The sequence below is a fragment of the Engraulis encrasicolus genome, chromosome 5, assembly GCF_034702125.1.
Source record: "Engraulis encrasicolus isolate BLACKSEA-1 chromosome 5, IST_EnEncr_1.0, whole genome shotgun sequence".
NCBI classification, from domain to species: domain Eukaryota; kingdom Metazoa; phylum Chordata; class Actinopteri; order Clupeiformes; family Engraulidae; genus Engraulis; species Engraulis encrasicolus.
The window spans coordinates 33,112,502-33,134,286 of NC_085861.1; the positions used below are offsets into that span (position 1 = coordinate 33,112,502).

At 43.7% G+C, this 21,785-nt stretch overlaps 1 long non-coding RNA gene across 2 annotated transcripts; it reads left to right on the top strand.

Moving 5' to 3' along the window:
- The first annotated feature begins 17,720 nt into the window (after nucleotides 1-17,720).
- LOC134449286 (uncharacterized) lies at nucleotides 17,721-21,352 on the top strand. 2 transcript variants are annotated; one of them, XR_010034934.1, is made up of 4 exons: nucleotides 17,721-18,204; nucleotides 19,717-19,849; nucleotides 20,687-20,823; nucleotides 20,975-21,352. It is a non-coding gene; the product is annotated as an uncharacterized LOC134449286 (long non-coding RNA). The 2 variants fall into 2 exon arrangements; XR_010034933.1 differs by lacking the exon at nucleotides 17,721-18,204 and having other exon boundaries at nucleotides 19,094-19,849.
- Nucleotides 21,353-21,785: the final 433 nt, after the last annotated feature.

The following is a 21,785-nucleotide window of genomic DNA, read 5'->3' on the forward strand; positions in this document are numbered from 1 at the left end:
CATATTTTAACAAATGAAGCTCTGGTTATCCTAACATTTTAACGCCATTTTAATCGCTGAATTCCTGCAGAACAACTCTCTCCCACCAACCCTGGCTTCGTACTCTCATCCACAGACTTCTTTCTTCTTTGTGGGGTGTTAAGTGATCTGATGACAACAGCACGTCGGAGTGCCGTTGTTTTGCACTTGTGCGTAAGCGCAAGATTAAGTACAACAGTGTCGCTTCCCGCTGCACTTTCAGAAAGACTAAAATTATAAATAAAGCAAGTGATACTTTCATGTTTATCGCAGTTTCAACCATATAGCCCGGCCTGTTGCTAACCACTGTCCCTGGTAACCGCGCGTGGCAGGTATTCGAACGTTCGAGTTCAATGTAATGTATACACTTCATTCCGATCAGACTAATCGGATCAGATCTATTCCGATCGGCGAAAAGAGCGCCATATATACACAGCTATTCAAAGACTGTTAGAAACATCACACATATGACTCCAGTCTGTGAAGAGGACATGTGCCAATTCTTTTTAGTTTTTTTTTAACAACAGCAAGCTTAAAACCTAGAAACTGTTTTTGATTCTGCCCTCTACCTTAGAGCACCATACTTACTGCCATACAGTCAATCACAACAGGTGCTGCCAATAAAGGGTTCCATCTCAACTGTCATTTTCTCTCAACATTCTAATCTTAACGAGTAGCTGCACTACAATTCTAGAAGTCTATTTTTCAGCTCTTCAATGCAATGTAATATCGTCTTGCTGGAATGCTTTTGACAGGCAGCTGCTTGGCCCAATGGCAAAGGTGCTAGATCAGCAGTATGGTGGTTGGGAGTTCAAATCTCAACCAGACCCATGTTGATTTTCAAAATTATATCATATGAAGTGTTCCTTAGCCAACTTAAAATAGCATGTATGTCATTTAGTATATCCCCAAAAACGCGGAGCTACAACACTTTCAAGATGGCTGAATCCAAGATGGCTGAATTGTTTGGCCCATAACTTCTGACTGGGTGGATGGATTTTTCCAACATTTCTTTTAGCTTTGTTTTCTCAATATCACTTTGTTTTTAATTTAGGGATAGAGATATCAAAACTAAAACTAATCATCTCTGCCCCAAAAGGCAAGGTTATTACTGCTAATGATTAAACTTTCTCGTAGTGCTAGTTTGTAACATATGGTACACACACACACACACACACACACAAACACACACACACACACTGTTGTGTGTGTCCTCACATCTTGTTGATGGTCTGTTGCTACTGAAAGTCATCATGATGCAGTCAGACATGGTGAAATGGTAACTGCGTCCTCTTCCACATATGATCTTGTTGAAGGTCTGCCGATGTAGACTTTAAGTCACCATGACTTTGTCACAGGTGATATCAGATCATTTGTCTGGCAGACACCAACTACCAAAGGTCTGCGGCCATATTCGCAATACGCATTGTTGCGTCACACATAGGATGGGCCAGCAAAGCTATCATATTTTTTCGCCATTCTAACTTTACCTTAAAGCCGTCTATGTGCTGGCTGAAAATCCTGCATGTTCTTTTTGAAGAACAGTCAGAGAGCCTGCCGTCCATTTCCAATATCCAATATCCAATGTATTTATTTGCCTTTATAGGCTGCCGATGTAGACTTCAAGTCACAATGACTTTGTCACAGGTGGTATCAGATCATTTGTCTGGCAGACACCAGCTAGGCCTACCGAAGATCTGCGGACATATTTGCAATAGACATTGTATACATTGTCAAAATGTATAGTTTTATTATCATAGACAAAGGTCTTGTTTGTGCAGCAATGTATTGTTCAAGCTCCCCATGTTTTACATTTTTCATAAATAGGCTCTTATTGGCCATCTCTATCCTGCCTGTTGCTGTAACACCACAGGCCGTGTGTGTGTGTGTGTGTGTGTGTGTGTGTGTGTGTGTGTGTCTGCGTGTGTGCGTGCGTGTGTGTGTGTGTGTGTGTGTGTGTGTGTGTGTGTGTGTGTGTGTGTGTGTGTGTGTGTGTGTGTGTGTGTGTGTGTGTGTGTGTTAAAACAAAGGCTGCCACTTCCTCGTTTGTGCCATGCTGTGAATACTGTGTACAGTCTAGGGTCGGGACCCTTAGGGGGGTTGTGGAGGTACTGAAGGGGGTACTGAAGGGGGTACTGAAGGGGATCCCAGGCAAAAGGAACATTGCATAAAAACGGGAAATCCACAGGTTAAGCCCTTAGAGCAGGACTATGGCTCTCTGCAATGTCATGGCAATGTTGTTATGATGTAGTTAAGCATTTTCAGCAATTGAATAGGGTCGCCGGCGACCCCTGCTGCAGTAAGAGGCTACACCCTTAGTGCAGCGCCTATGTTATAACCTTACGGTCGCCAAAATTGTAATGACTATGTCTTAATGTACTTACAGCTCTCAGTACTGTCATAACAATGTTGTTATGATGTAGTTGAGTATTTTCAGCAAATAGTGAATAGGGTCACCGGCGAACCCATCTGCAATAAGAGGCTACCAGCTGACCGCATAATGCCATAATTTAGTTAGTAACAGTATTCAATGTATTTGCTGTCCAGTGGATTTTTAGCAATATTAGCAGACAAACTATTGGGAAATCTAGTAATATTAATGGCCAAAACATTGCCTAGGCAATGGTGGAGGTGGTGGTGAGGGGCGGTATCACCAAAAGGGGGTCCCCGCTGAAAAAGTTTGGGAACCACTGGTCTAGAGTGTGACAAATGGGGGACTCACTTTCACCACTGGAAGCACTGCATCACACCCATGTATTGTGTGGGAGATTTCCGCTATTCTGTTGATACATTCTGCAACCAATAGGCTAGCCCACACCATTCCGCTTGTGAAACACTGATAGCCATTGAAAACACCTTATAGTACCGTATTGGCCCGACGACCCCAATTTTCAGGCTCATGTTTTGGGGGACAACGTTTTTTTAAGACTACATTTTGTTTCACATTGGAAACTTCTTTCAAAATGCAGTTTTTAATTTGTTGGAAAAGCTGAGGCTTTTTACATAGAACAAATTTCACAACACAATTTTCATGAAATGCTCATGATAAAAGACTCATATCCTTTTCCTTTCTTTGATCACTCACTCCAGTGGTTACCTGACAAGCGCCAGTAGGCACCTACAGATGGCACAGACAGGCTGCCAGGGACTGCCCTTTACCTCACTGCTTCCACCTGCTGGCCAAAAGTAAAATGTGCTTCGCCTGTTCCATGAGTCAGAGCCACTAAACAAAGTTGATGACAGTTGACAGGAGGACAGTCCATTACACAAATAGGCAGGGTGTGATTTGTAGGGGGGGGATGGGGGCGATTGTCCCCCCTTCTGGTTTTGATATCACCACTTTTTACATGATTTTAATCACAGTTCAATGTAATTCCATTGATTTTGCTTAAAATCTCAAACTTATCCCCCCTTCTGGTTTTCAGACAAATCGCACCCTGCAAATAGACAATATATATAGAGAGAGAGCAAGAGAGAGAGAGAGAGAGAGAGAGAGAGAGAGAGAGAGAGAGAGAGAGAGAGAGAGAGAGAAAGAGGCAGACAGACAGACAGACAGACAGGCGAGTTGATTGATAAGTCCCCAGCATCCAGGAACAATCCACTCCACAACTCCCTCCACCCGCACACATGGACACATACTTCATTTCCTGACGGTCCTGTCATTTGTGAAACACATCAGCATGCATCTAAAGTCAGCTCCACAGCTTGGCAGCCAGATATCAGTAATCAGGAAGTCCCTCCCTATCTCTCTCCTTTCCCATAACTGTCATTACTGTATTTGGTCTTAACTCAGTTATTAATGCAAAGCCACCGCTCTCCATTCCCCTGGCTCAGATGATTAATGCTGAGGATGAATCACTCCAGTTACCTTAACGCTCTGGTATGATGCCAAGTTGAGGCCACAAGGGCCTTGTCTTAAGAGTTTCAATTGCCTGGTATGATCTAGTTATCATTATTCTTAATAAGCATATCTGTAACAGACCATAAAACCACCATAAGCATAGGCCTAACTGGTTTAGTTTCAGTTCCATATAAATACAGAAAATTCCCAGTTTTCGTTTTTGTTCCTTGAACCAGTTCAAAGCGCTACCAATGATTCCTGAGCTACACGCAACTTGTGCCATGAGTATATTAGGTGGGGACTTGTTTGCAAAAAAATAGGACATATACAATTTTCCTTTGCCTACTAATTTGAAAAAAACCTTTTTCTAAGTTTCATTTGAACTGAAGATGTATATTGTGTAAACTACAATGTGTCTTTAAGATGACTGAAATAGAATCACTTAATCTCATGTTGTAAAAGTTTTGAATTTGGTGATTTTATGGCTCTTTAAAATATGGAGAGGTCTTGATATTTAACGTCTATAATTCAAATAAGAAAATATCTTTGTTGTAAAGGAAATTAGATGGTGGAGAAGCTGATACCTGGACACCTGGTTGTACTGACATTTCCCCATTCAGTATGCTGCTGAGCCAGCATTAGTCTATTCTCACCATAGTTTAGTGTGAGAAAGGCTCATCTTAATTCTTAAATCTTCTCAATTTGTTCACCATTTTACATTTGTCGTCATGTATATAAACGCAAGCTCCCCCATACTTCCTCTCACACTTCACAAATTGTTGTAGCTTCATCAGTCTGGCCAAGCAGGCTACCACTGCCTTTGCTTTATCTTTGCTGAGTTTGGGTATACATTTACCAAGTCTTTGGATTTTTAACAAAATCCCCAAAAAAGCAAAATCCTATAAATGGGATTAAAGTTTTTTTGTCAACATAACCTATACATCATCTGAGTGATTGTCTTCACAATCTTCCAGGTGCAGTTTGTAGATGTTAATTACATCCACATCTATAAAGTCAATCAGGGTAATTGGCCACATTAAACTCCAACGAGCTTTGGTGTTGCAGCCCAGTCAGTATCATGCAGTGACATAGTATACTATTTAGTTGTATAGGGGTCATATGTATTGTTTTGGACTGCAATAATTATTATATATACATTATTATAATAAATAATATCCAATCTTGATGTATGTAAATTATTACACCAATATATTCACGATTTACATGGTACATGTACAGAAATAACAATTAAAAAAAACATTGTATTTTTACCTACAGCATGTACAGTATACAGAAAATATTCCTGTTAGAAAGTTATTTTCCGAGAGTTACTAGGCAACAATTACGACATATACCCAAAAGAAACACCATGCAAACTCTGGCGCTTTTCTCACTTCCATAACGGTACATTTGTTAATCCACTTCACTAGAAGTGATGACTTCACGCTGAGGGACTTCCCTCTGAGGTCATGTTGACTGTGAACAATCACAATCACAATGTTCTCCTGTACACACAAAGGAGACGGGACAATAGACATGTACCCTATATAACCTCCCGAAGTCTCAACCTCCCTTCCGAAGCCTCAATACAGTGCTATCGGCTATCGGACCGAGCCTTTAGCTCAGCACGCTTGCACTGTGACTCACACCATTCACAGTCACTGCTCCTGATATATGTACCCACTGTCAGCCACTTCCAGATGATTGACGGCAGTCTGAATCCGTTTTGTGATGTTACATTACAGGTTACTGCCCACGTAAAATCAAATTGGCTGTATGTGGCCCCTGGGCCGAAACGAGTTTGACACCCCTGGCCTAAACTAAACCTCCACTATGTTCCCTGGTCTGATCAGGGGCAAAGCTATAGGAAGAGCAAGCAGGGCATTTGCCCCAGGGCCTGGGGCCCTCCTGTATTGGTGATGAGGGCCCTATTGTAACCTTGGGAAGTTGTTTGGGAGTCCCATCAGTCTCTTGCCTTGGGGCCCTGTGGGCAATTGTTCTGGCACTGGGTCTGACCTCTGTGCCTCGTCTCCTTCGGGTAATGTTGTTGCTCAGACTGAACTCGGTGTGAACCCTCATCATCTGACGCTGAGGCTGGCAATGCTTGCATGGCAGGAAGCCAGGGAAGAGGTGGTGGGATATGACGAGTCTGTGTGTGTGTGTGTGTGTGTGTGTGTGTGTGTGTGTGTGTACGTGCGTGCGTGCATGCATGTGTGTGTGCATGTGTGAGTGTGTGTGTGTGTGTGTGTGTGTGTATGTGTGTGTGTGTGTGTGTGTACATGCGTGCGTGTGTGCACGAGTGTGTGTGTGTGTGCATGTATGAGTGTGTGTGTGTGTGTGTGTGAGTGAATGTGTGTGTGTGTGTGTGTGTGTGTGTGTGTGTGTGTGTGTGTCTGTGTCTGTGTGTGTGTGTGTGTGTGTGTGTGTGCGTGCGAGCATATGTGAGGAAGTGAGTTTTAAGTCACGTCAGGTCGGAAAACCGTCACAACATTACATGTATAATGCATACAGCCAAATGAGCATAAAATGCAACATGTACCCTTTTTTAAATTAAATATCCCAAAGTAGTAGCGCAACACTTGTCAACAGAGCATTAAACATTAAAAAGGACACTCAGCAACCAACCAAATTTCATGTTTGCAGTATATTGTTCACCCCAAAGTTCATTCAGTTCATACAGTGAAGTTCAGTTCACAGTTCACAGTGTCTGTGTGTGTGTGTGTGTGTGTGCGTGCCAGCATATGTGAGGAAGTGAGTTTTAAGTCACGTCAGGTCGGAAAACCGTCACAACATTACATGTATAATGCATACAGCCAAATGAGCATAAAATGCAACATGTACCCTTTTTTAAATTAGATATCCCAAAGTAGTAGCGCAACACTTGTCAATAGAGCATTAAACATCAAAAAGAACACTCAACCAACCAAATTTCATGTTTGCAGTATATTCTTCACCCAAAAGTTTGTTCAGTTCATACAGTGAAGTTCAGTTCACAGCAGTAACAAGTTCAGTCCATCACCAAGAAAATCCTTTCCATACAAACAACATCTTTCCCATTTAGATTCACCACGCAAAAACGAACAGTTCCAATACAGTCTTTACATCCACCCTCAAAGAATAAATCCCAACAGCAGCAAAGTCACATCTTGAAGAACGAAGGAAAAGAAAAAGAAAGATAGCAATGTCTCGATCGGTCAGAGTCAGGGCCTACCAGATCCGTAGCGCTAGCATACTCCAGTCCGGGATTTCCTCAGCAAGCAGCAAACTTTCTCTTTTGTGGTAATAATCCGTTTCCAAGGCAGAGAACAGAGTTACCTTAGTAAAGTGTGTTGGTCTTGCATGCAGATAATCCACAGGAAAGATTTTTGGCCCCAGTGCAACAGCGAGAGTGACAACTTGTATGAGAAAAATAACAAAACACACGGGAAAAGTTCTCCAGAGAAAATCAGCTGGAAACCGGGGTCCGCCATAGGGACTCACTAGTTTGACGCCCTCTCGTGACTTCACATGGTAATCAAACATTTCAAACAAGCGATTTAAGGTTAGGGTTAGGTTTAGGGTTAAGGTTAGGGTTAGGGTTAAGGTTAGGGTTAGGTTTAGGGTTAGGTTTAGGGTTAAGGTTAGGGTTAGGATTAGGTTTAGGGTCGTATGACGTAAGCGGTAAATCACGAAAGGGCGTCGAACTAGTGAGTCCCGTCCGCCATAATGCTGGCTTCTTCTTTGGTTTTATACAAAATCTAGTGTGACAGCGCTATTCTGGATAGTGGTGGGTTTTGGTATTGCACCAAAAAGACAAGGCAGAGATTTTGATAGGAAAAAAAAAGAAAAAAAAACGAACTCTGACATTGGTTTCTGAAGGCAGAGGTTGTTACATTCCTCCCCTCCTGGAAAAAGCCGCACTATATGGTGAGGCGTCTTAATCAAGGTCCTCACTTAGGAATCCTTGAAAATCTTCATCATCACTGCTCTCTGCAAGTATTTCCCATACTCGTTTCCTTTGAGCAAGACAGTCAGTAAGCGAAGAATCAGCCTCCTTAAAGACTGGTAGGAGAGAACTTTTGACATCATCACTCTGAGTTGAATGGAATCCAAGGAACTCGTCGTCCTCGCTTTCCTCTAAAAAGAGTTGTAAGACCTTGGATCTTTGATCATCTTCCACTTCCTTAGCAGTTGGATAACAAGGTTTCAAACGTGACACATGGGTCACTCTGAGGTCTTCGCCAGTTTCTTCCAGAACGATCTCATAGTTGAGAGGGGTTAGTTGCCTTACAATGCGATATGGGCCTTGCCATTTGGGAGCCAGCTTGGCAGAAAAAGCTTTTTCTGCCTTAGAGTAGGGGTGTGACCGCATCCAGACTCGATCCTGTTCCTCATAGAGCACGTCCCTCCTGGTTTTGTCGTAGTGTGCCTTTTGTTTCTCCCGAGCCTTAATAAGCTTCTGATCCACATAATTTTTCATCTGGCTCATTTCTGCAGCTTTTTTGTAGACGGGAGATTCGGGAGAGCAGGCTGGAGTGCTACTTCCTGGTGGCTGCAACAACATGTCCAAGGGTCCTCGGAGTAGCCGATTGAGGTTCACCTCTGCAGGCGTCACGCCGGTAGACTCACTGACAGCAGTGTTTAAGGCAAACCGGAATTCGTGGAGGTGTTTGTCCCAGTGTTTGTGATGGTTACCAACGTAGGAGGAGATCATAGTCTTCAGGGTGCGGTTTACCCTCTCAGTCATGTTTGTCTGGGGATGATAGGCCGTCGTCATTTTGTGTTTAAGTCCCCATTGGCGGCAAACAGTCTGGAAGAGGTCAGAGACAAACTGGGACCCTCGGTCAGATAGGAGGTAGTCCGGAACACCCCAGCGAGTCAGAATCTCTTTGATGAGAACTCGAGACACAGTCTCAGCTGTGGCAGTGCGTAGGGGAAATAGCTCCACCCAACGAGAGTAGTAGTCGACAAAAACCAGTAGGTGGACGTTATTTGACGAGCTTCTTGGTAAGGGGCCCATCAAGTCCACACCTAACATCTCCCAGGGTCGGCTGACGATGGTTTGTTCCAGTTTTCCAGGTGGACGCCTGCATTCAGGTTTGTAAAGCGGACAGGTGTAACAGTTCTGGACAAACTTCTTCACGTCGACACTAAGGTTGGGCCAGTACGCCAGGGCATTTATTCGTTTGTAGGTTTTGAATCGACCCAAGTGGCCAGACAGGGGATGCGCATGAAAAAACTCCAGGAGCTGGGTTCTAAGGTTTTCTGGAATGTAAGCTTGGTACTGGATTTTGTGGGGCAAGGTAACCACCCGGAACACTTTATCCTCAATGATGGTAAATCTGGTAACCTCGCTAACATCCACATCTCCAGAGGTCAGGATTTCATCATAGACTTTCATGATCTCCGGATCAGATTGCTGGGCTTGCCAAAGAACATCATCTGTTATGGGCAACTCCTCTCTGTCCTCTTTCTGGGCAGGCATGACTGCAGCACATGTCAAGGCAGTTGGCTTAATGTGGTCAGTTGGAGCTCTGGAGAGGGCATCGGGTACAGTATTGTATTTCCCTTTACGGTACTCCACAGAGAAAGAGAACTCCTGTAGTCTCAGAGCCCAGCGTATGAGACGGGTGCTGGGTTTTTGAGTCTTAAAGACCCAGATGAGGGATGAATGATCAGTGACCACTGTGAAATGGTCACTGGCCTGTACTTTACTGTGACATTGTAAGAATTTTTAACCCCTATCATACTCTGTACACTGCCTACATCTACATACTATACTACAGGGGTGCTCAACTAGAAACTGAAAAGGTCCACTCGCCAAATTTCGTATGTTTCCAGGGTCCAATAGCCTCACTCGCTGGCCGCACTGGCCTCTTGCTCACTCACTGAGTTGACATAGTTATGATACTTTTATTTGTCATAAGACTGGCTTCGCAGAAATGCACCTATAGATCGCATGGCAGCGAAATCTCATGTATAATTTATACATATTAAATACAGATGGATTTTGTCTTGGTCCGGATGACATTGCGTTTGGGTCCGCATCTGGACCTAGGTCCGCCAGTTGAGCACCCCTGGTATACTATATCATAGATGTATCCATCAACACTTGTTGTCTACCTTAACTGACAGAGTATGTTTTTCTGCATTGGTCTATCCCAACTCACAGAATGTCTTTTTGCACAATTACCTTTTCTACATTTATTATCTCTATTATTTTATTTTATTTACCCCACCCTGATGACTATTCCTGTGTTTATTTTTGTCTTGAAATGTCCATGTGGGCTTTTGTGTATTTGTGTATTTATGTAAGCTACTGGATACCTGTATTTCCCCCTGGGGATCAATAAAGTTACTCTACTCTACTCTACTACTGAAATGTCTGCCCTCCAGGTAATATCTCCACTTTTCAAGGGACCATACCACTGCCAGACATTCTTTTTCGGTGGCTGAGTAATTGCGTTCGGCTGAATTGAGGGCACGGCTGCCAAAGGCAAGAATCTCTTCACTTCCCGAATCGGTGCGCTGCACAAGCACAGCCCCCAGTCCTACATCGCTTGCGTCAGTGTACACAGTGAAGGGCAGACTGAGGTTGGGGTGACCCAGGATGGGTGGAGAGACCAAGTACTGTTTTAGAGCATCAAAGGAGGCCTGGCACTCCGGGGTCCAGGTAAACTTCGCTCCCTTCCTCTTAAGTGCATTTAGAGGATCAGCCAGTTTTGAGAAATTGGGCACAAACCGATGATACCATCCAGCCATGCCAAGGAACCTCTGAAGTTCTTTCAAGTTCCTAGGTACCGGAAACTCCTGAACAGCCTGTGTTTTGGCTGGATCGACAGCGATGCCTGTTGCGGATACCACATGTCCGAGGAACTTCAATGAGGGACGAAAAAAGTGGGTTTTCTTCATGTTCACCGTGAGGTGAGCTTTTCGTAGTTTGTCAAGGACAGCTTGGACGTCCAGGAAATGTTGCTCTATGGAGGCGGAGTATATGATTATGTCATCGAGGTACACAAAGCATATTTTCCCTCGCAATTCCCCCAACACCTTCTCCATTAATCGCTGGAAGCTAGCGGGAGCATTCTTGAGTCCAAACGGCATAACCTTGAAATGGTAAAGGCCGCTGCGGGATATGAACGCAGTCTTATCCGTGGAACTTCCATCCATCCGGACTTGCCAATACCCGCTGTTGAGATCAAGAGTGGAGAATACCACTGCTCCAGTGAGAGACTCCAGTATTTCCTGGATTGTCGGAATGGGGTAGGCATCTGTTTGAGTGACCAAATTCAATTTCCTGTAATCCACACAGAATCTGTATCCACCAGTCTTCTTGGGGATTAAAACTACAGGTGATGCCCATGCAGAAGAGGAAGGTTCAATGACACCTGCCTTCAACATTTCTTGAATGAGGTCATCCATAATTTTTTGTTTCACCGGAGAAGCTCGGTAAGGCTTTTGCCTAATTGGAACCTCATGACTCACGTAGATTTTGTGGCTTAGCACATTTGTTTGACCCAACGCATTGGTGCACACATCACTGTTCTGTTTCAACTGCAACATTAGCTGTTGTCTCTCCCCCCCCTCAAGACAAGCATCACGACAGGCCATGCCTATAAGGTCAGTCTCATCAGCACATAGGGGGTGTGGGGCCATGGCAGAAAAGAGTGCAACTGAGGGGTGCCACTCTTTGAGTGAGGCACCTTCCTGCAGGAAGGAGAACCTTTCATGGGGTTGAAACCAGTACACATTGTTCCTGACATCAACTTGCAGGCCAGTAAAGAAGATGTAATCTAGCCCAAGAACAACAGGAAAAGCCAGTGTCTGTGCACCGAGAACTGCCACTGGTAGAGTAACTGGAGCTGATTGCACAGTCAACTCTACTTCACCCCAACCAAGGGGTTCACGGGCACCACCATCTGCCAGATAAATGGGACCTGTAGTCCATGGCTTGAGTTCATCATTTGGCTTACGCACGTTTAACCACAGCTTTTCATTTAGCAGGGTGTAGGATGAGCCAGTATCCAACATTGCTGGGCCCTTCCAGGACTCGATCCTCAGTGGAACAGTTAACTGCAGAGGCACACTCAGAGTACCAGATGGAAGAGAGTCGTCTGTGAGATTATCATGACCAACTGAAACAGCAGCTTGTGTATCAGCAGCGCTTGAACCTGGTTGAGGTGGAGAAGATTTATAGGGCTTTTTGTGACTAGAAGTCATTTGGGAGCAAGAGGCAGGTGCGTGCGACCCCTTACAACGCCAACAGTATGGTTGGGGTGGCTTAGACGTGGATGGCGAACTCTGTGCAGGGTTGGGTAGTCGGGGTTGGGAAGCAGACTGGATCTTTTGTTTATATTGACGCTGATTCTCCTTGTCTCTCTCCAATTGTTGCCCCAGGCGGACCAAACCATCCACAGTCTTGACACCGTTGCTTCTCAATTGACTTGCAAGTTGAGGGTTGATGTTCTTTAGGATCAACTTAATGACTTCCTCCTCCTGAATTGCAGGGTTCCAACGTTTGCATAGGGCGCGATACATATAGGCGAAGTCCCGGATGCTTTCATTCTCCCGTTAAACACGAGTCCTCACTCTTTCTACAAGTTCATCCTCATAAATATCTGAGAGAAATGAAGACAGAAAGCTGCGCTCAAAAGAACTCCATGTTGCAATGTCAGCCCTAGCAACGTCCCACCAATCTCTTGCAGTTCCATGTAACACATTTCTCAGGGTGGCAAGCAGCTCTTCATCAGAAAGAGGATGCAAAGCCAGATAATCATGACACTTTTCAAGATACAGTAGGGGGTCTGAGGTGTCCTCTGCTCTCCCAAAAAAGGAAATTGAATTTTAATAGGTTTCTTTCCAGTATAAGGCCCTCGTGGCGGCCTAGACATGTTCTGGTCATCAGGGGAACAAAATGATGGACCCGAATTAATGGTGGACTGGAGTGGTGGCCTGTCACTGGGCAGTTGGGCAGCTAGGCATTGATCATCCGTTGTGCCTACATACGGTGAGGAGGGGTTTGTCTGAGCAGACACATTAGGAGTCTTTCCACCTAATTCCATTGTAGACTTGAGCTGGGCAATATCTAGGGCCAATCCATCCAGAGGTTGCGTGCAGTGACCAAGGTTAGCCTGCAGGGGGCTCCAGGAATTAGCATTCATTGATAATGAACCGAGCTGCTGCGAGCAATCATTAAGTCTTGAATGAATCTCGTGCAACGATGTGGCTAACGGTGCTTGGACTGACATAATCCAATTGCTGTCTCAACATATGTTTCGTATCCTCTGCCCCCTTCACAGACATGTTTGTGACTTGTCGTGTGTGAACATCCATTTCTTTCCGCATCTCCATTGCATGGCGACTCAATGTAGTCATCACATTTTGATGATTGCTGCTCACAGCATCCATAAGTAGTTGTACACTGAAATTAGAAACAGAGCTTTGTGCTGCAGGGAAGTTTACTGTGGAGGAGTGTGGAGCTGTAGGCAAGGCTGAGGTCATAAACTGCATTGATGTGTTTTCCAATAATTCCATGTCCACAACAGAGTGATTGGTGTCGTAACGATCATTCATTGCAGTTGCTCCACTAACAGGAGGTGAGTGTTGCAAGGGTGGCTTTTGCATGGTTTGGTTTCCCAAAGCTTGAATAGGGGGTAGGGAGGTGGGTAATGGGGCTGTGGGTAGCTGATGAGTAGTGGATGGTAACTGACCAGAAGACGGCTTCTGAGTAGTAGGTGGCTGTTGAACAGTAGATAACTGATGAACAGTAGGCGGCAAATGCACTGTGGGATTCATGTGAGTCAGCAGCCCAGGGGGTAAGGTAGACGGAGTTGCAGTGGTAACAGCAGTTGGCATGGTGTAAATAGCATGAGGGATTCTGTCTGAAGATGACACATTTTTTTGAACAGCTGTAGTGGAAGAAATCACCGGGCCTTGGGATTGTGGGACTTGAACCCCAGCTTGGCTGGTTTGCGTGACAGGCCCTTTTTTGGTAGCCATTTTGGGCAGGCTACTAACTGGAGTAGCCACTGAAGCAAACACAATGTACTGAAATATGTTGCTAGTGCTGGTATCCTTGTACAAAAAAAAAATTGTTGCAAAAAGATAATTTCCTTCGCCAGGCAGGTCCCATCTGGGGTGCCATTTTATGTAACGGTTTTTCCTTCAAAGTTTGCCGGGGTGCCAGACAGCCTAAAAACTGTCAATAATTTTTTAAGGAAGTGAGTTTTAAGTCACGTCAGGTCGGAAAACCGTCACTAGATTACATGTATAATGCATGCAGCTAAATGAGCATAAAATGCAACATGTACCCTTTTTAAATTAAATATCCCAAAGTAGTAGCGCAACACTTGTCAATAGAGCATTAAACATCAAAAAGGACACTCAGCAACCAACCAAATTTCATGCTTGCAGCAGTATATTGTTCACCCAAAAGTTCATTCAGTTCATACAGTGTAGTTCAGTTCAGAGCAGTAACGAGTTCAGTCCATCACCAAAATCCTTTCCATACGAAAACAACATCTTTCCCATTTAGATTCACCACGCAAAAACGAACAGTTCCAATACAGTCTTTACATCCACCCTCAAAGAATAAATCCCAACAGCAGCAAAGTCACATCTTGAAGAACGAAGAAAAAGAAAAAGAAAGATAGTCAATGTCACGATCAGTCAGAGTCTGAGGGCCTACCAGATCCGTAGCGCTAGCATACTCCAGTCCGGGATTTCCTCAGCAAGCAGCAAACTTTCTCTTCTGAGGTAATAATCCGTTTCTAAGGCAGAGAACAGAGTTACCTTAGTAAAGTGTGTTGGTCTTGCAGATAATCCACAGGAAAGATTTCTGGCTCCCAGTGCAACAGCGAGAGTGACAACTTGTATGAGAAAAATAACAAAACACACGGGAAAAGTTCTCCAGAGAAAATCAGCTGGATACTTGGCTCCGCCATAATGCTGGCTTCTTCTTTGGTTTTATACAAAATATAGTTTGACAGCACCATTCTGGCTAGTGGCGGGTTTTGGTATTGCACCAAAAAGACAAGGCAGGAATTTTGATAGGGAACTCTTGACATAAGAAAAAAAACGAACTCTGACATTGGTTTCTGAAGGCAGAGGTTGTTACAGCATGCTTGTTTGAGGCTGGCAGTGCTTGGATGGCAGGAAGGGAAGAGGTGGTGTGGGATTTTCCGTCGCTGAATGAGGAGTTTACAGCTGACTGCTGTTAAGCCAGCCCAGTTGTTGGCTTCACCGGCTCGTGGCCTTACAACACCCAGCGCGTCTCCTCCTGTCTGCACCGGCGTCTCCGCGGACCCCGCCATGCCGTTTCACTACAAGCTGCCGCCCCAGTCGCCGTGTCCGCGGCTCCGTCTGTGGCATTTCTCAGCTGTGACTTCACCTGCTTGTTCGGCTACCTACCTCTGCCGAACTCGCTGCCGCGATAGGGTCTTTGATTCGAACTGGATAGAACTGATTCCATCTCTGCCCTCATCGTCTGCTAACCTCTCCACAACACCTACTGCTCCATATCACAATGGACCTAAAACCATCCACTCCGTCTACTTGTTGTACTTTTGTTGAGTCCCTGTATGTCTTTGTGTTTGAAATGTGTTTGTCTTTATGTTATATGTTATTTAAAGCGTCTTTGAGTGTCTTGAAAAGCGATATACAAAATAAATGTATTATTATTATTATTATATGACGCGTCTCTCTGTGTACGTGTGTATGTGTGTGTGTGCGTGTGCGTGTGCTTACGTGCGTGAGTGCGTGTGTGTGCTTATGTGTATGTGTGTGTGTGTATGTGTGTGTGTGTGTTTTTATCTGAGGTGGGAGGACAGTGAGGTGTTCCATATAAAAGTGAAAGTGAAAGCCCATTGGGAAACTCAAAATTGCATTTATGCCTCACCTGTGCAAGGGGGTAGCCCTCAGTGGCGGCCCATGGGGAGCAGGGCGGTGGGACGGTACCATGCTCAGGGTACCTCAGTCATGGAGGAGGATGGGGGAGAGCACTGGTTGATTACTACCCCCACCAACCTGGCGGGTTGAGAGTCGAACCAGCAACCTCTGGGATGCAAGTCTGATGCCCTAACTGCTCACCCATGACTGCCCATATATAGAGCATGGGATCACTTGTGGAAGAGAGGAAGAGGAATCCGTCTCCGTGGAGGGTGAGAGATGGTCTGATTTTACTTTTCCATTTAAATTAATTGGATTCTGAATTCAAATTAAAAGCCCATATTGTGCTTAATTAGCATGACTGTTACGATATAGTGTTGCAAAAGCATACAAATGAGAAAACAAAAGTGTTAATAGTGTTACCTTAACCAATCAGTAACGGACTTCGCGGGTGAGTTCTGCGTCACAACTCTTGACTGTTTACTGATTGGCTTTACAGTGAGCGAACCAAGCTACAGGGGTTTCGTCAGACTATATGCGGAGCCAAAATCTTGGGTGGAGTACATAGGATGGCGTCACCAGGCTAGCCAGACATGGCCATGATTCACCAGGACAGTTCCTTTATTTGGGCCTTCTGTAAAATACAGTGTCAGTTCAACACTGATGTAGAGCAGTGTTTCTCAAAAAAATTTTAGGCTCTTAGTGCAGATGGTTTCAATGCATTGTGAAAACCAAATCTTTTTTAAATGCCTTTATATCTCGAACTAAAATAATCAGACTAAAACTTGGAAGTAAAAATGATTGTTGATGAATAATAGCTTGAATTAATGAACACATCAATAAATACCTTTGTACGTAACCAAATAGGCTTACACTATCCAAAAAATAAAGGGAACACCATGTAACATAGTTCAACTCCAAGTCAGTTTGCTGTATCCCCCAGCACAATGTCTAGAGCATGGAGGAGATGCCAGCAGACTTACCAGTACATCAGGGGATATGTGGGAGGCCATTGGACAGTTTACTCAGGGGATATGAGGGAGGCCATGGGACAGTTTACAACCCAGCAGCGGGATCGCCATCTTCTTCCTTGTGCCAGGTGGCACAGGAAGAGCACTGCCAAATAATATGCATGTTGATACTTAGATGGTCAGAAACAGACTTTTTCATGAGGGTATGACGCTCTGGTATTCACACGTGGGGCCTATGTTTACACAGTAGCAACGTAAGGGAGCAATTTGCGTAAACTAGAGAAAGTTGGCATCCTGTGCCCTTAGCTATTGCTTGATAAGAAATAATATTGCAAACGTTTGAGTTTTATGTTGGTTCATTCAATTCCTGCTTTCAATTTCATGTTTAGTTCGTCCCCATAACAACAAATCTTGGTTAACCATTGAAATGATAAGGGTCCAATAGCGATTTCAAGAGTGCTCGTCAGCCTTGTTTGATATGTATAAGCCTCTTGAAAACTCTAATTAAGTATTTGGCATTGATTGGTCCTCATTCATATCACAATGAAGCAAAAACATGTCACATTTTAAAGAGTCTTACACAGCATAATTATGGCTTGAAAATATTGCTCGTAAAATGCAACTTGTGCTTCCTGAAGGTATCTTTCCCGTGACCATTGCTGACAACTTTTGCACTTAACACTACAACTACTTCACACAGACCAATTAAAATTGGAAATGTAAAGAAATAATGTATGAGTTTGGAAAAGATATTCTGATTCTGAGAAATGCTTTGGTGAGAAGCAAAGCATGTGTTGTTGAATGTTGGAAATAACATCCCTTGTTCATTAATTATTACTGTAATTTACAGGATTCAATATATTAAATGAGTTTTACTGCTTACATGTGTATACTGCAGCTGTATTGCTGTAGTACATTTATTAAAGGTCCCATGGCATGAAATCTTCACTTAATAAGGTTTTTAGACCTTAAAATGAGTTCCTGAGGCCTCCTTAAGTCACCCCAGGGGTTAACATTTTCATAAGGTGTTTACTGAGCTGTCCTGCATTCGGTCAAGATTTGAAAAAAGGCGCGTCCAGGTGGCGCGCTGATTGGGCCTTCCCTTCTCTACGTAGCAAAGGGAAAAATGATCAACGCCCTGTTTCTGGGATCCACCAATAGAGCTAGACACTGTTTCCACCCACTATGGATTGCCCGCCCATCACATCAGCAGAGAAGAGCAAGTTCAACAGACAAGAAAAATGGCGGCGCCTAAGCAACTGAAACATGGAGGATGTGATAATATGGGGAAAAGCCTGTTTTCACTGCATATGGGAGAGCCCCTGAAGACACAGTGGCTTGGTTTTATTTACCCAAATAATTTGCCAACGAAACTACCGAAGGCGTTTTTTGTGGGAAGCATTTTCGGGACGAGTGTTTCCACAATTTGGGACAGTACAGGGCCAGGTTCGCACAGCATGACATGGATCCGTACCAGGTCTCCCTGCGGGATCCGCAAGCTCCGAACAAGTAAGTGAATGGATTATAAATAGTGTTAATGACCAGATTACTTCATTTTGCTATGCTATGGGTGCCACCCATTAGCGTTGCAATAGCTATCTTGGCTATGTGCAGCTAGCACGAACAATTTCCTGGACCAATGGTACTCTGCGCTACAAACACACCAAAAGCAAGCATTACGCTCTGATCAACTGAGTTTAGTCTGACTGTGAAGTATAACGTTCCCGGTGTAAATTTAAACACATGACCAGATTACTTAATTTTGCTATGCTACGCGGGTGTCACCCATTATAAAGGCTATCTTGGCTATGTGCAGCTAGCACGAACAATTTCCTGAACCATGGTACTGGTAGTCTGCCCTACAAACACACCAAAAGCAAGCATTACGCTCTGATCAACTGAGTTTAGTCTGGAAAATGACTGTGAAGTATAACATTAACACCCGGTGTAATCTCTGCTCTGACCTCGAAACCATAAATTAATGTAGCTTTCGTTCACTTTTCAAGAGGGACATGCACATTTATTTTGAACCATTTTGGCTACCGCTGGGAAATTACTCCAGTGCTATCAGGATGTTTCCATCAACAGTTGTCATTGAGTGTAAGAAGACACCGTGAATTGTTGTCGTTTTGCTATCGTGGAATCGCAATGCCTAAAGTACTGTATTTTTTAACCAGATTATTATTTTCATGATGCATGTGTAACTACTGTATCGCAAGGGTTTTTGCACACTGTTGTGTGGGTTACGCGATGGGGTGTCATGGCTATGTGCCTGGTTTGAGTGTTTACAGTAGCAACGTAACTTGCTGGCTACCCTTGACACCCTCCTTGGCTTGCTTGTAGCACAGTTTTGAGCAGTCAGTCTTGGCTCGTCACGTCGTCAGTTTATTAAATGCTCGGATTTCGAACCACGAGATGTGTTATCTGCGTCTCGTTGAGTTTACCCATAGAACTAATACAATGTATTAATTCTATGGAGTTTACCAATACCCTTAGCCAGGCTCAAACTCGACTGCCGTGTGTCCGATTTTGACGTCAGGGTGCACACTTAAAAGAGAATCGCAACTGTGAATATCCCTGCTCGCAACCACCGACACAATGCCTAATGGCAGTTGTTATGAATGTATAAGCTTACAATCACTAACACCCAGTGCTGTTACATCAGTGTTAGTGAGTGCATGCAGACACTCGCTGATAGCAATAGGGCCTATGTGTTGTAGTTGTCAGTACTACATTCATTTACCCACTACCCTCTTATAACGTGTGAAATAACCTAATAGTTATCATAATGTTATACCATGGATTCCTCCTATTTCCTTTGTGTGTCCACTTGAAATTGTGAACAAAGCTGGTTACTGGGGCAGTAATGCAAACATGTGTGCTTTCGTTTAGAAGACTCACTCTTTTGTCCCTCACAATGTCTTCTAACTATGCAGAACATGATGTGGCATAATGGGTGGGTGGGTGCATATTAGTGCATTGGGTATTTCTGAATCTCATTGAGTGTTGTTGTCTTCACAGGCCACCACAATAAGTGTACACGTTCAGACATATGGTTCATGGATGCTGCCTGCCAGACAGACTGCATTGCCACCTGGACTACAGCCACACCAGTTATCCTTGAAGACATTGCTGCCCCAGCCATGGAGTAAATGTATGTAGCCTACTGTATTTCCAACGTAGCTACTGTTGTGTAGCTTCAAAACGGTTCATTCATTTTTTCCCTTGGTTGTGTGATGATTAGTCATTCCACTATGTAAGTTACAGGTCAAAACATTTAACAGGTAATAAAACTGTATCAGGGTATGGTGCAGTCATTGATTGGAATCAGAAATATGACAACACTATGCAGGTCTACTGAGCCACATCAGAAATTACACTGAAATACCCGGGGAAGATGACGGCATCTTATAGGCCTACAACATTTTGGTTTACTGACCAGTGAAAAATGCAGATTAGAGAGACTGCGCAAGTTTTTTTCCTCAAGCCATCCGCTTTTTAAATTATTTTAAAAAAACATGTGACTAATAACATTTTGGAGTGTTCCCATGCCATTTCTGCCTGTTCTGACTCACTTGTCTTTGAGTTTGAGAGCCTTATTGTGGATCATTGTTGATCATTGTGGATCATCAAGTTGTGTGCTTTAAATGGCAAGAAACACCTACCATCATATGTTCTTTCCACTAACTCCTGTCCTTCCTTGTGTTGCTTGTGGCCTTGAGATGACATTGCAAGATACATAATGTTGAATGGGGGAAAGTCCCACAAAAGTTGTTGTGCCTAGGCTGACTGCATATAACAGGGAAACTGAATTATTTTCTCCACGGATGGTGGGAATCAGGCCACAAGCACAAGTAGTGGACATGAGTTTGGATAATGGCGTGGATCCCTTCACTAGGCCCCCTGAAAACTTCTGTTGTGAATGATATTTCTATATTTGCTTTACCATAAAATGTATAATCTGTTCACAAATTGTCTGTTGTACTTACAGATGGCTCTCCTCTACAATGAAAATTCAAACGAACAACCGGCCCTATGGCTACCTGCAGGAGGTGTACCTTTCTTCAAAATTGCCAAGACCAAGAAGGGATAGTGCATCAACCATCAAAAGATTAAGCCAACCTTTTGGTAAGTTTTCAAAAGAATGCATTCAATTCAACTCAATTTGACATAACATTTTTTATTGGCGTTACTTCAATAGCACATTAAGTCTACAAAATAGGAGAATTAGAATTCTAAACAATATGTGTGCTTTTTTCTGTATGTTTTGTGTGAAAAGGTTATGTTCATGTTCGTGGAACTCATTCTGGACAAGGTCTTTGGGAACCCTGCAAAGCAGACTGAGGCAATGTTGGCGTTGGTGCAGTTCACAGACGAGCCAGCCAGATAAAGAGGTCACAGCAAGCCTTGTGTTGAGGTTCATGCGTACTGCAGTCTGAATCCCCGGTGTAGTGTCCTTCGTCATCAAGGAACTCAGCATGGATATGCACGACAACACGGGAATCACTGTTGGACTTGAAGCAGCTGGAAAAAAAGAAAAGACAGTTGCAGAGATTGTTATTGCCGTCATTCTTTCACTACAATATTTGTCTTCAATAAATATGTTCCTATGGAATACTCTTGATGCTGTTGTAAATAAATGTTCACACTGCCTTTACATTGTCTGCATAATTGAATTAACAGCCCATGTGGGGGTGGGTGATCCTGCTATACAAGTTGTTACTCACTATTAAATTAAATCAAGTGTGCATCTCCTATTATAATGATCTGATAAAGATTAGAGATGGTAAAAGTTTCATCTTATTCACAGGTAGGCCCTACCTCTTTCTGAGGGCATTGACCACTGAATCAGTTTCCACACTAGCACCCACGCTTATTTTATTTTTATTTTTATTTTTTTTAAAGGCAGTTCTATGATCGTGTTAGGTTTCTCGGGTAAACATGAGATAAGGCAGACACACATTTCACAATGGAAACATTTTGGTGGCAACTCCTGGGTGATGTCAACAGGTAAGCTGGATCATTTCACAAATGTATAGCGATAACAAGCGAGAATACATGGAAAAGGGAAGGCTGACTATTCCGGTGCA